The sequence below is a fragment of the Equus asinus genome, chromosome 27, assembly GCF_041296235.1.
Source record: "Equus asinus isolate D_3611 breed Donkey chromosome 27, EquAss-T2T_v2, whole genome shotgun sequence".
In the NCBI taxonomy this organism is placed as follows: domain Eukaryota; kingdom Metazoa; phylum Chordata; class Mammalia; order Perissodactyla; family Equidae; genus Equus; species Equus asinus.
The window spans coordinates 23,526,884-23,540,118 of NC_091816.1; the positions used below are offsets into that span (position 1 = coordinate 23,526,884).

At 38.5% G+C, this 13,235-nt stretch overlaps 1 protein-coding gene across 11 annotated transcripts in view; it reads left to right on the plus strand.

Moving 5' to 3' along the window:
* The window catches only part of SORBS2 (sorbin and SH3 domain containing 2), a 207,377-nt gene that overhangs the window by 76,634 nt on the left and 117,508 nt on the right, over nucleotides 1-13,235 (plus strand). The window lies entirely within an intron of this gene.

The following is a 13,235-nucleotide window of genomic DNA, read 5'->3' on the forward strand; positions in this document are numbered from 1 at the left end:
ACATTCCTTAATAATCTGCCAACTTTTCAGAGAGGAAGAGAATTCGCTCTGATGAAGCTATTTCTATCACATCATTGTTGGTTGAAGTGAGTGACTCATTTAGTAACCATGGAAATAATGCCAAGGAGTCTGAAAAGAGGCACATGTGTGCACACTTCCAGATGCTGCTGCTTTTGTGCAGGCATCTGTTCAGGGGTCCAGATCTGTTAGAAGCATATTTAATGTCTCAAAAAACCAAACTCGTTTGGTTTTGCTTTCCTCTCACCCTTTCGTTGATTCTCTACAATAGCCTCCAGTAAATGTGAAACAGGGGAACCCGACACTTCACTCACAGGACCCTACGTTCTTTCCAGAAATGTGTCTCATATTTAAAGATGCATGTCCAAATGTGCTAAAAACAGACCCTCCTCCCAGACGCATTTCTACTACTTCTATTTCTGAAATTCCTGGTCAGTGTCCAGGCTCCAACACTATATTTATCTTTATATTTGTGTTTTTCTATTTTTCTTGCATCTATTTCCAAATTTTCTAATATATTAATGCATATACACTTGGAAGACAAAATGTACAAGAAAAGAACATCAAGAAAATAAGCAGCCAACCACCGTATTCGCTCAAGCTAAGTCTAGTCAAGTTAGAAAATATATACATGTATATCTCCTTATGTCTCTTTAAATGTGCTTTCCAAAGCTGTCATCTGTTTAGCTTAAGTAGCACAGAGCTCCTATCAAGCAAGCTCAAGTATTAGATTAAGTATCTTTGAGGATAGGTCTTCAAAAAAATGACCCATGAAAACTTTGGGTATTTTTCTCTGTAAAGTCAAATTCTAATAATATGTTCCATTGAGATTCAGCAGGTATTTGCTGAAGGCCTACTATGTATAAGGCACAATGAAGAACACAAAGGGAATAAAGCATGGTCTCTGCCCTCAAGAAAACATAAATAAACACGAATAGCATAAAGTAAGAGAAGAGAGCGTGGTGCAGGCAAGGAAGTATACTCCTTTAAATGAGAGAGAGCAATCTATGTCGTTTCCATGGGGGCTACTTTGAGATGGGCCTCTAACAATGGATATGCTTTTAAGAGCATTTAAGAATAATCCCAATGGAAGAAACATACTAGAAAAGGTGTGACCCCAAATCATATCTGTCTCGGCACACCAGTCATGCGCTCCCGGAAGACAGGGCCTTGTTTTGATTTTCTTGGCGTCCCTAAGACCCAGAATGATGTCTGACACATAGTAAGTGCCCATGTGCCAATTAAATTCAAATGAAGACTGAAACATAAAATGTGCATAAAAAGGAGCAGCAAAAAGTCCAGTTTGACAAGAGAACAGAATATGAGACGGGAAATAGAATGTAACGTCTTCAAAAATTAGGTTGGGAACATACTGTGCTGGGCTTGACTTGGAATTTATTAATAGATAATGCTAAGTCACTGGTCTTTTTGAAAGATTAACCTTGCCACAATTGCACCATGGAATCAAAAGAAAGAGATTGGAGAGGACTAGAGACAGGAAAACCAATAAGAAGGTCATTATGATAATTTATTTGATAAAATGAAATTAAGATGACAGAAGTGATGAGCCTGAAATTAATAGCAGTAGTTACAATCACTCTATGAACAGCAGCAGAACAATGATAAAGACAACAATAGCTAATATCTAAGGATCGGTGCTATGTCCAAGCTGCGCAAAGTTAGAATTTCGGTTAATTACCTCTTGGGACTCTTCCCACAAAGTTGTAATTCACAAGTTTATAGGTGAGGAAATTGAGACTTGGGGAGATTAAGTAACTGACTCAAGGAAGCTCTGCTAAAAGCTGTATTAGGTTGCTATATTTTCTTTGATCCTCTGGAATAGAGTGGTAAGTGGTAGGCTCCAGAAACCCACATTTAGAAGCTTTGTCAAATGGAGCTTCTCCTTTGAGTACAAATGATTGGCTGGAACATCCAGCACCAGTGGTAACAATTCCGATCTAGAATCTCTGCAGCATGGTGCTGGTTGCAGGATGATTCCCATGCTTTTTTTTTTTTTTTTTTTTAAAGATTTTATTTATTTATTTTTTCCTTTTTCTCCCCAAAGCCCCCCGGTACATAGTTGTATATTCTTCGTTGTGGGTCCTTCTAGTTGTGGCATGTGGGACGCTGCCTCAGTGTGGTTTGATGAGCAGTGTCATGTCCGCGCCCAGGATTCGAACCAACGAAACACTGGGCCGCCTGCAGCGGAGCACGTGAACTTAACCACTCAGCCACGGGTGGATGGAGCCATGCTTTTTTAACTACTGGATTGTACAGGCTATGATGGTTTGTATCTGTTGACCCACAAAAGGCTGAAGTTCATTGTAAATATTAACAGGAGAAGTGCTCCAAATAGATGTCTAAATCTCCTTATGGAGCCAGTCAAAGACTTACTGTAATTGTTTAAAAAAAAGCTTTCTGTTAAAATATAAACTGGCAACACAATCTTATACGTGATTCATTTTTTAAAAAATGCATGGAATGTTTAAGATGTACAAGGTGTTGAAGTAGATACAATGAGAAATGGTGAAAAAGAAATTCGCCTTAATCTCACAGATATTATAGTGAGAGAAACAGATGGGCATGAAGGAAATAAGTATTCTAGCATTGCTCAAGGAAAGTGCCTTGAGAACACAGAACGAGTAATCACAATCAACACATCAGACACGTAAACAAGCCGGTTTGAGTGTTTTTCCTCATTCCAGGCTGCGGGAATACGTGCATCATTTCAGAGACTAATTTTGACTGGAGGAAAATAAATTGTATGTTACAGGATTTGAACAGATTACAAGCATTTTAAAAAACACAGAAAGAAAGAGTAATTAATTCAGGGGGAGGGAAGCCTTGAAGGATGAGTGGGATTTGGGGAAATAAAAAAGTTAAGGGGGGGCAGGCCTGGTGGCTGAGTGGTTAAATTCTCACGCTCCCCTTCACAGCCCAAGGGTTTCACGGGTTGGGATCCTGGGCAAGTCATGCTGAGGTGGCGTCCCACATAGCACAATCAGAGCACTCACAACTAGAATACACAACTGCGTACTGGGGGGCTTTGGGGAGAAGAAGAAGAAGAAGATTGGCAACAGACATTAGCTCAGGTGCCAATCTTCAAAAAATAAAAAAAAAAAAAGTCAAGGAAATTCTATATCCAGATTGACAAAATAGCATGAACCTCCCTGGTGGATTTCAGGAAGAGCCGCTAGACATGGCTGAAGGGAGGGATGTGGTGGGAGATGAGACTGAAAAAGGAGAATGGAGTCAGATCCGGGGATGGCCTTAGGTCACACTACCTTGTAAGAAGTTGACCTCTCGGATGACAGAGTCCCCAGAAGTTTTAGAAGAAACGAGTGACATACTTGGGCTAGGTTTTAGGAAGAGCCCTCTGGCAACAGAATAGATGATGGTGAAAAGACGTAGGAAAGTTAAGTTAGGCACACCTACTTAAGTTCTCAGAGACAAAACTATGAATCTGATCATTGGGTGTCACATTGGGAAACTGGTACAGAGGTCAATTCTGCAAAACGTGGCACTCCAGAAAATACTTGCTGTTGAAGGATAACTAGCTCCTTCCAGTAGCTATGCAGACCATTAACTAGCTGCTCATTCTTTTGTCTTTTTTCACTCTCTGTGCATGAAGATACTCCAAGTATTCAATAAAAATAAGCAAAAGTTGTCCCAGCACAGCTTAAGATCTAAATTTATGATGTGTTTTTTTCCCCCCTAAAACACCCAAGCATCCTCAAAAAAAAAGCCAAAGAGGCTGTATGGAAGTCAAGAAACCCAAAATCTTTTTACTGCTAAGCTTCTTGGATTGTTAGCTCTACTTGGAAGTTGAAACAATGAAAGCCTAGCTTATTATACCCTCGAAACCGCTTCCTGCTGTCCAATTGTACAGAAATTGGCATACGGAATAGAGGAGTGACATTACGTGGACTGTCCAGAGCTAACAAATAGATGCTAAAAACACTGAAAATTGTTACTTCCTAAGTATCTGCCCCTTGTGCACGTGGCATACCAAGAAAAATTTAAAGCAAGTAAGAGATTGAACATATGTGGCGGCAACACTGCCGGAGTCTATGGGTTCACAGACCGCCATTGCTCTCTCCTCACTCCTTGTGAGCCCAGACCTTGACATTCACTGAAATAAGGTTAGTGCCCTGCTCTGTGACCATGAACTCTACTGTTTCTTCCTTGACTCTACAGAGATAATCGAACTAGAAAGATGCACACTTAAAAAAGAATTATTACAAAACTCCAGAGCTGTAAGATTTCCAGTATGGATAGGACACACTCCCCACCTCAAGCTCCCAGATTCTGTATGCCTTAACAAATAATGGAAATGATTCTATGGAAATGAATAGAATAAGACTCCAAGTCCTGCTGGAAGCACATCGGTGTGTCTCTGCTGTCTCTGGGTGTTGAGCACACTTTGTATTGGTGTACTGGATCTTTCTTTTTCTCCTGGCTTCCCTTAAAGCCTCAGAGTTATTTTCCCATGATGCTCATAGAGAAAGGTTGCTCTGTTAACATATGTTTCTTAGGTTTAAGCTTATTAAAACATAACCCTGCTCTATGTGATCCATAATTTAAACTAAATTGGTACTTATTCTCCGAAAACAGACGATTGTTTTCAAAGTTCTTACGGGAGATGGAGCAAAAGAGTTCTTTTCTCTGTGTTTTCAGTGAAGTTGCTGCTATGCCATAGCAAGAGGCATCTGTGTTATTTCAGGTGCGTGCCTGCATGGCCAAGGTTGTGCCCAAAACACAGTATACCTTGAAGTGGCTCTGGGATTGATTAATTTCTCAGAGGTTTTCTTTCTTCCACCTGTGATGATGTGCATTCAGCTCTGGCCCACTTCAACTATTAAACAAAATAAAATTATCCTGGATCTTAGACAACTGGTTATTTTCCTGGCACTTGGGGGGCCTATTTTGGGTAGGGTTTTGGATAACATTAAAGGAGCATTAAGAAAAGCTCAGGTGCTTCTAATTAGTAGACACTTAACCTCCATAGTTATCAATGCTTCAGCCTTTAATTAAGGAAAAAGGAGACTAAGTTCTTAGGCTGAACATAAGGATGAAAGAAAAGGACCCCGTGGTCTCTTCAAATCCTACTCTTTCAACAGCTTTATCAAAATTCTCTCCCAGAATAACTAATGTTCCATTCCTGATTACTTTTTATAATCAATCAGATGCCAGAAACAGATTCATTGTAGAGTACCATTCTGCAAAGCCTGAAGTGATACTCAAGATTTTCACACCTCTGAAAATATCCAAAAAGGCAACATAGCTGCTTCGTGTCAAATTCAATTAGAAAAAAATTGCAGAAACAGTTTTTCAAATAACGCCACTTTCTAATTAAATACTCACGTGAGTAATACCAATAATTTTAAAGAAATGTAATTGCTCATAGCTAATTAGGATTGAAGAATCACTTTGAGATCCAAAGAATCAGGAACTCTGCTGTCTTATTAGAGTTTCATGGGTGTTTTTCATTTTTTGAAAAATACAAAACTCAGAAAGTAACACATACATCCCTGATGTAACCATTCTCTGGATAAGCAGATAAAGCTTATCCATGATCATAGCTGTTTCTTCACCCTGTCTGGGCTGAGTGGCAAAACACGATCTCCCTTCTATTGATTTTTTGCAGATTATTCTGAAGTACGATTTGTTCTAATCTGTTACGGAACTCACGGCCCTTTGACAGGTGGCAGTGGTGTTTGTTTACGTAATGACTCGGCGTAAATTATTGTTTTGGTTAATATCTAAAGAACTTTTCATTTTTCTCCCTTCCTCCATCTTGCTACACATTAAGAAAGTTGTTTTGGAGAAAAATTATAATCTCAAATGAGAGTTTTCTCCCAATTATTTGGAAGTTGAGCAACACTGGCCCTAATTATAAGGAACAAAAGCCTGTAATTTCTAAGAGGAAGACCTCAGTTCTCTGGAGCCATGCCCTTCCTCAAGTGTTGGATTTAGTCTCCTAAAAGAGCTCTTGTTTTTCCCCTTTTCTCCAAAGCATGTGAAAACAGAAACCATTTTACTCTGCAGAAAAATCTGGGTGTTTTCTTGTTCCACTTGACGGTAAAATATTTGGCTTCTCTGAAACTGGGTCTAGGGATCATCTTCTGGTTATACAAAAAAAAATCCTTTCTCCATAGTGTTTGGCTCCCAACCCTGTTTGCGTTTCACCTCTGGATCAAAATTCCAACTGAATGTGACCAAACAGGGAGGGGGGCAAGATTTTCACTGACTGCTGCAGAAAGTTTGCTTACACAAGCTTCAAGGAGGTCCCTGCTACCTGCTCTGTTATTCTTTCAGGAAGCTGGGCCACAGATTCCATCACCATGGTGATCTTGTCTACAAATAGATAACGGATCGAATGTGCCTTTCACACTTAAAGAGCAGGGGGTAAAGGAAGAATTAGGAAGTTTGTTTGCATTGTAATTTGTTTTTGTTCATGGTGTACTTTGTCCTAGATTGTCTCTCATAAGCCTCTGACCAATTCCAGTGAGGTAAATAGATCAGGATCTTTAGCATCAGTCCCTCTGCCAAGGTGAGAAAATGGAAGCCCAGGGAGAGGAAGAGAGATGTCTACAGTCCCATGTTGGAGCCACGGCTAGAGTCTAAGCTACTTTTTCTCTTTTCATCTTTATTGAGGTATAATTGACAAAAAAAAATTGTATGATATTTAAATCGTACAACATGATGATTTGATATACAAATACATTGCAACAGGATTTCCCCCATCGAGTCAATTACCACATTCATGTCCTCACATATTTATCCCACCCCCTTTTTTTTGGTAAGAACATTTTAGTTCTACTCTTTCAGCAAATTTCAGAATCCAAGCTTTTAAAGCTCTGGTTCGATGGTCCTTGTCCCACACTGCCTCAGTCTGAGGAATGGATCATCAGTACTTCCGATGTGGAAAAAGAACAACTTAATCTTTGCAATGATAATGTAAAAATCTTTCAGAAATTCAGCTAGTGCATTCTCTCTAGGTCTCAAAAATCAAAGGATAAGAAACAAAGTGTTTTCCAGCACACAGGACAGTTGTCACATAAGATGGATTAGCAAGGTGGAACACCTGGGACCCAGGCACACGCTCTTAGATACATGGAAGATTTTCACCTCTTTTGGCTGAGACATGTATCTGAAAAACTTTTACAAAACATCCAGAAACTTTAATATTGTCCCCACTTCTGCATTGTAAAGACAGAATGCATTATATGCACAATGGGTTATATACGAGGTAAAATACAACGTGATTCATCATTTGGTTGTAGCAATCCTCTCACTTGGAAACAATGTTTACGTTATTTGTAAATAATCAGAATCTCTGTGATAATATCAACTAAGGAAAAATGAAGAATTTAAAACCTTCCTTAAAATTTATTTTCTAAACCTCAGAATAAATCATTTTGTTTCTTATGAGATATTCCGTGGATATTTTGACTTTTATGATTTTTGGCTCTCTTAACTTGCAGATAATTTTTACTAGAAATGATCAATACGGGAATAAATATTGGGTTTGAAGTGCTTTATACTTAAAGGCTTTACAGATTAAAAAATTCCATCTTGTTTTAAATATATCATGTTAATGTTTGTTCTGCCTGAGGCTGTTTCTTGATGTGTTCAATCACTTATAACTCCACGGAAATTTCTCTTCAAGTGTGTTGTTATTACTAGTGATTGATAATGTGTGTCTGGAAACTTAGAAATTAAATTTTGTATTTAATTTAGGCACATTTTCAAATTGCTTGTTTCAAGCATTCAATTAAATGCATGGTAATATTAGAAATTAATACAGCTCTGTGCATGTGTTTTGAGTATTTCTTTAACAAAGCTTCACTAAGAACTTTTTGCCTGCAAAACACTGTGTTTAGTCTATGGGATAGAAAACAATGGAACGTGGAATATAGGTCTTGTCCTCAAAGAACTTATAGTCTAATAGAGATGATAAGGCGTTCAAAGAAGAGTGGAAGGAAGGAGGGAAGGAAATAAGATTTTTGAAACTGATGCAGGGGTTATCGTGCCACCTGGAATATGTCTACTAGCCTATATTTCACTCAACTTGTGACAGAAGGAAAATAAAATTTACTATAAAATTAGAAACTTTCTCCTGATAACTATGCATAAATATAAATTGAATGAGATTATTACAATTTGCTGGGTTCCAACTGAGGTAGTCCATTCATTGGGATAAAAGCTCAGTGCTGTTACAGAGATCCAAAATAATACGGGCTTAAATATGAGAGATCTTTATTGCCCACTCATGTGAAAGTACAAATTGGTAGTGCAGGGCAAGTATGTCCATAGGGACCTAGGCTCCTGCCTCCACACTCAGCACGTGGCTTCCTTGTTATGGTCAAGATGGCAGCTCCAGATCCTTAACGCCAGGTCCACCAGGTTCTAGCCAGCAGAAGCAGAAAGTCCTTCCATGTAAGGCCCGGCCCCTTGGACAATGCACACGTTGTTCCCTCTCACACTCCCCCACCAAAATTTGTTCACAAAGCAAGGGAAACTAAGAAATGGAGGCTTAGCCTGGCTAAAGTCATGTACCCAGCTAAAACTACTATTATAAGGTAAGAAGGAGAGACTAGGTATTGAGAGAACAGCTTGTTATCTCTGCCATGTGTAGTAACCGTGCTACAATCCCCTACCACAGAATTCAGTCATGTACGAGAAAAGAGTTTTCCTATCACATATTACTATAGGGCTTTCATTTTCACAACAGATTAGAAATGCATCTTGGATGATTTCAACAATCAAAGGAGGATTTCTCACCTCGTCAAGTGCTAGTCATTTGCAGCTGAAAACTAACACCTTATGCTAAGCTAGTCAGAGCCAAATATAATTAATTAGATTAAGCCTGTCACTAAAATATCCAGACAAATGTTCTTGAAACATGGTACTTTCTCCCTTTGCCTTTTTTCTCCCTTGTCTGGTTTATTTACAATAAAAAGTAGGTTGAGGGATGGAGTTTCAGAAACTGATCCCTGTAGCTGTTACTCTATATATCACATAACTGATAGCCAAATGCTGGAGAGAAAACCGTATCTGAATTGTGGTGGCATAGACCGCCCTCGCCTGGATCACATTTAATAATTAATTACAGTGTACAGTTCACGCGGGTATGAGAGTCTCTATAAAAATCATACTGGCAAGTCTGTTTACGTCGTTCTCCAAGGACCCTTCTCGCTTTAGTCCCAGAGCTCGGACTTGCACCTGCTGCTTCTCCAAACCAGAAAGACTGAGTTTTCCTTTCCATTTTTATTGGTAACCTCTCTCTAAGAAAATGATTTGCTGGCGCAGTTTTAAGAATTCACCATTTAACAACTCAATCATGTATCTTTCTTTATACAACAGACAACAGATTTTCTGAAAATTAGATTCTATGTTAGAGTCACTGGGCAAACTTGCTATTTAATGGAATCTGATAATCCATTTGTAGAGAGTATGACTCATTTGTACAGCAAAAATAAATCACCTGACTGCTTCTGATTTAAAATTCTGGGTTTCTATAGGACAGATTGGCTTAGAGCTAACCTGCAAAGGAAATTGTATACAGCATACGACTGCTCTTATGGAGAGAGATCCTCAAATTGCAAAAACGTGGAGATTAAGGAAACACTGTTTAAATGGCTGACTATCTCATTTGCAAATGAGGGAACAAGTCCATAAAAGTATAAAGATTCCCAAAGACACCCACCCAACCCTCCCCAGTTAGCCACCAGAACTTGGATCTCTCAAAACCCAGAGAAGTGCATCGTCTGTTACTTGACACACAGGACAACATGACTTTTAAGTGGCATAAACATAGATGTCCTTGTGCACAGGATCTTCTTAAAATGTAGCCAACCCTTGGCAACCTGGAGCACATATACACCAAATTATTGAGAATAAGGTGATTGATACTGAACTAACAAGACAGGAGATTTAAGAAAACCTCAACTTTCTCTCTGCTTCCTCAAACTCTTCCCACTTTGGTTAGTCTGCTCATATTTATCTAAACCTGTGGCTTTCCAACTTTTTGAAGTTTCACATAGCTGGTCCTCAAACTCTTGGATGGTGATGAGCTGTGTTTAGGGCATGATAAAATAATACTAATAATCACCATGAAAATGATAGCTTATATTCCTCTCATCATTCTTTGGTGCCAGGTGCTTTTCTAAGCATATTACATATATTATTTCATTATAATTACATATATTAATTCCTCACATTGATCCTATGGGAGGTGAACTATTATTTTCCCCATTTTATAGTTGTGGAAACTGAGGCACAGAGCATGTAAAGAATTCATCCCAAGTCACACAGCCAGTAAGTAGTAAGAGATAATTATTTAAACCCAGGTCGTCACTTTTAATCACTACACTACATTGGCTAATACGTAAAAAGAATTATTTATCTGATAACTGGATTACAGGAGACATTGCATCATAATGAAATGGGTCCGGATCTTGGGGACAGGGGGCGACAGTCTTTTCTCTTTTTATTTTACCTCAATCCCCAGAGTTGAGCTAATTATACTGCACAGTTTGTGACCCCTCTAGGCTCCTGCATGTATGTGTAAGCACCCATCATACCTGTGCATACTACTAGTTTTTAAGAAATTACTAAAAAATTATGATTCCATTTGATTAAACAAATATGTATTAAACATTGGTCACATGCTGACCACAACTGGAGAAGCACTGGCCTTGCTCAGATCACAGTTCTTGTAATGCTACTACATAGGGCTTCATGGCTCCCTTAATCTCCTCCCCTCATGCCAAACAGTCCAGGTTTCACTACCTCACTGCAAGTAACGGGAAAAAATTATTCTTAAGCAATCACTGCCCTTTTTTTTCAACTTTTGGCATTTTGACAGTGGGGCGGTTATGCCCTATAATCAAAAGAAAACAGAAACCGGTCATCTCCTAGCAACTCACTGAGGATTTCTCCCAGGGAGTCATTTGTGTGGCTGAGTCTGAGTGCATGTAACTTTGAACTTTGAAGCCAGCAGAGCTCCTGCACTGGCCATTAACTCTTTTCAATATCCTGCAAATACAAGGAACCTGTTTTTGCAGAAAGAATGGGCACTAAAATGTCCCAAGCATGGGCAGTTTCATGTGAAAGAGGCTGAAGGGTTTTATCGTCTTCTTTGTTGTTGTTAAAAATCTAATTGCAATTAAATGTCACTAGTAATCAACATCATTTTGCTGCTCTGCAGTTTTCCTTTGCCGAAGCCTGTTCCCCACCTCTCTCCTATAAAGGAACATCTGTTGTCTAGGGTTGGACTGCGTCACAGCATCCTTGCCTTCCCTGATATTTTCTCCCAGTGGGATTCTCATCTGCCCCCACAGTCTGGTGTGCTGGTGAGACCCATCAATCAAAATCGGCTCCTAGTCAATCTCAGGAAGCTGCTGCTCTTGGAGCCTTGACGTACAAGATGAAGGTGCAGTCAACACAGATTTTACTCAGCCATCTGTGCATTAAAGAGACAATTGTGACTCTAGGAGAATTCATTTCATCTCTTCAAACCAACATTCAGTACACTCCCTAAAAAAATTAGTTTATAAAAGGAGAACCCCTGACTAGAGAATTCATTTGAATGAATGATGAAGGCAAGAAAGGGACCCATATCTGATATGATTCAGCCACTAGTCACAAGTATCAACGTCAAAGAAACATTCTCTCTAATAGCAGCAGTAGTAACAGTTTTGGCATGGTGTGCCAGACCCACTTCTAAGTGCTTTATGTATCTTAATCATTGGATCCTTCAACAAACCTAGGAGGTTGGCACCACTGTTATCCCTATTTATAGAGGAGGAAACCCAGTCAGGTTCAGGGAGAGGATAAGTAAATTGCTTGAAGCTATCCATGTGGATATCGTAGGATGGGCTTTTGACCCAGTTGGCTTGGCCCCTCAGTCTGCGCACGAGCCTGCCCCAGCAGTGGGCATTAGCATATACCACTCCCATCCCTCTGTCTGGAAACTGAGCCCAGAAGGTCATGCTACAGTTCTTGAACATAGTTGGCTATTTGGATCATACACATTATTTTCAAAATACTTTTCTATGAAATCCTCTGATGATACAGACATTATATCTGTTTCTATTTATTATGAAAAAAGGAAAGAGGACTGCTTTCTTTTAGGTCTCTTGCTGTGTGGTTTGTGTACAGAAAAGTAGTCTCTTTCTGAGCAGACTAAAAAAATGTAAGAAACTTTAGGCCTGCTGAGTTCTCTCCAGTAGTAGCATTATAGGACATTGTGCAGGGAGCATGAATGTTACGTATTACATACTCTAGAAACATTAAGTGAGAGGTTAGTATTTATTATTTATCATTTAGATAAATTATTTATCATTTATTGAGCATTTAGGATTTTTCATCTATTATTTATGATCTGTCTTTAAGCCGTTTATAGCCAAGAGAGGGAAACATGTATGGAGCTGTCACTCTTGCATACTTTTAAAGGATTTTGATTCTGTCTACATTTTCAGTATTTTTATTTTAAATTATTAAGCCCCAGAAATTTTCTACTCACTTCATAAAATAATTTTTAATCTACTTTGATCAAAAAAATTTTGAAGTGCAATGGAGTGTCTTTTAATTCTGCCAAGTTAGGAGTTAGGAAAAAAGTAGAGTTAATTTACTACTGCTTTTCCTGATTTTAAAATTTCTGTCCCATTATTCAGCCTTAATTATTCTGGGATAAATTAAAATTTTTCTTCATTAATCTGAAAAGCTATTTTATTTTGTCTTACATCTGTCCCTTTGAGCTTCTTATATGCCTTTTCCCAACTTCATTATCTCTTTCTTGGAATGCAGGAATGTTTCCTGGAGAGAAAAGCTATAAATTGCTGGAGACTAAGTTAATATTAAAACAGAATACATTTTGTTAAGTCGTCTCTTTTTTTCGCCTTGTTACCTGGGATAGTCCCATTTTATGCCTGTTAATGTTAGCGTAAGTTCTAATGACATCCCCTTTTATTCTAAACCTTGTTCTCTCAGTTTAGACAAATTATATAGGCACACTTTCCAAAAACAGAGTAAAGCTAATGATTAAGCAAAATAAATTTCTTTTTCTTTGCAAACAAATTCATGTATATTTACTAGATAATCTCGATATTTCCTAAAACCTGTCATGAAAAATGCCACTGTAAATTAGTTTTTAATTTTTATTTAACAATGATTTATAAGACTTTAACTTGTGGTCCAAACATGCAATT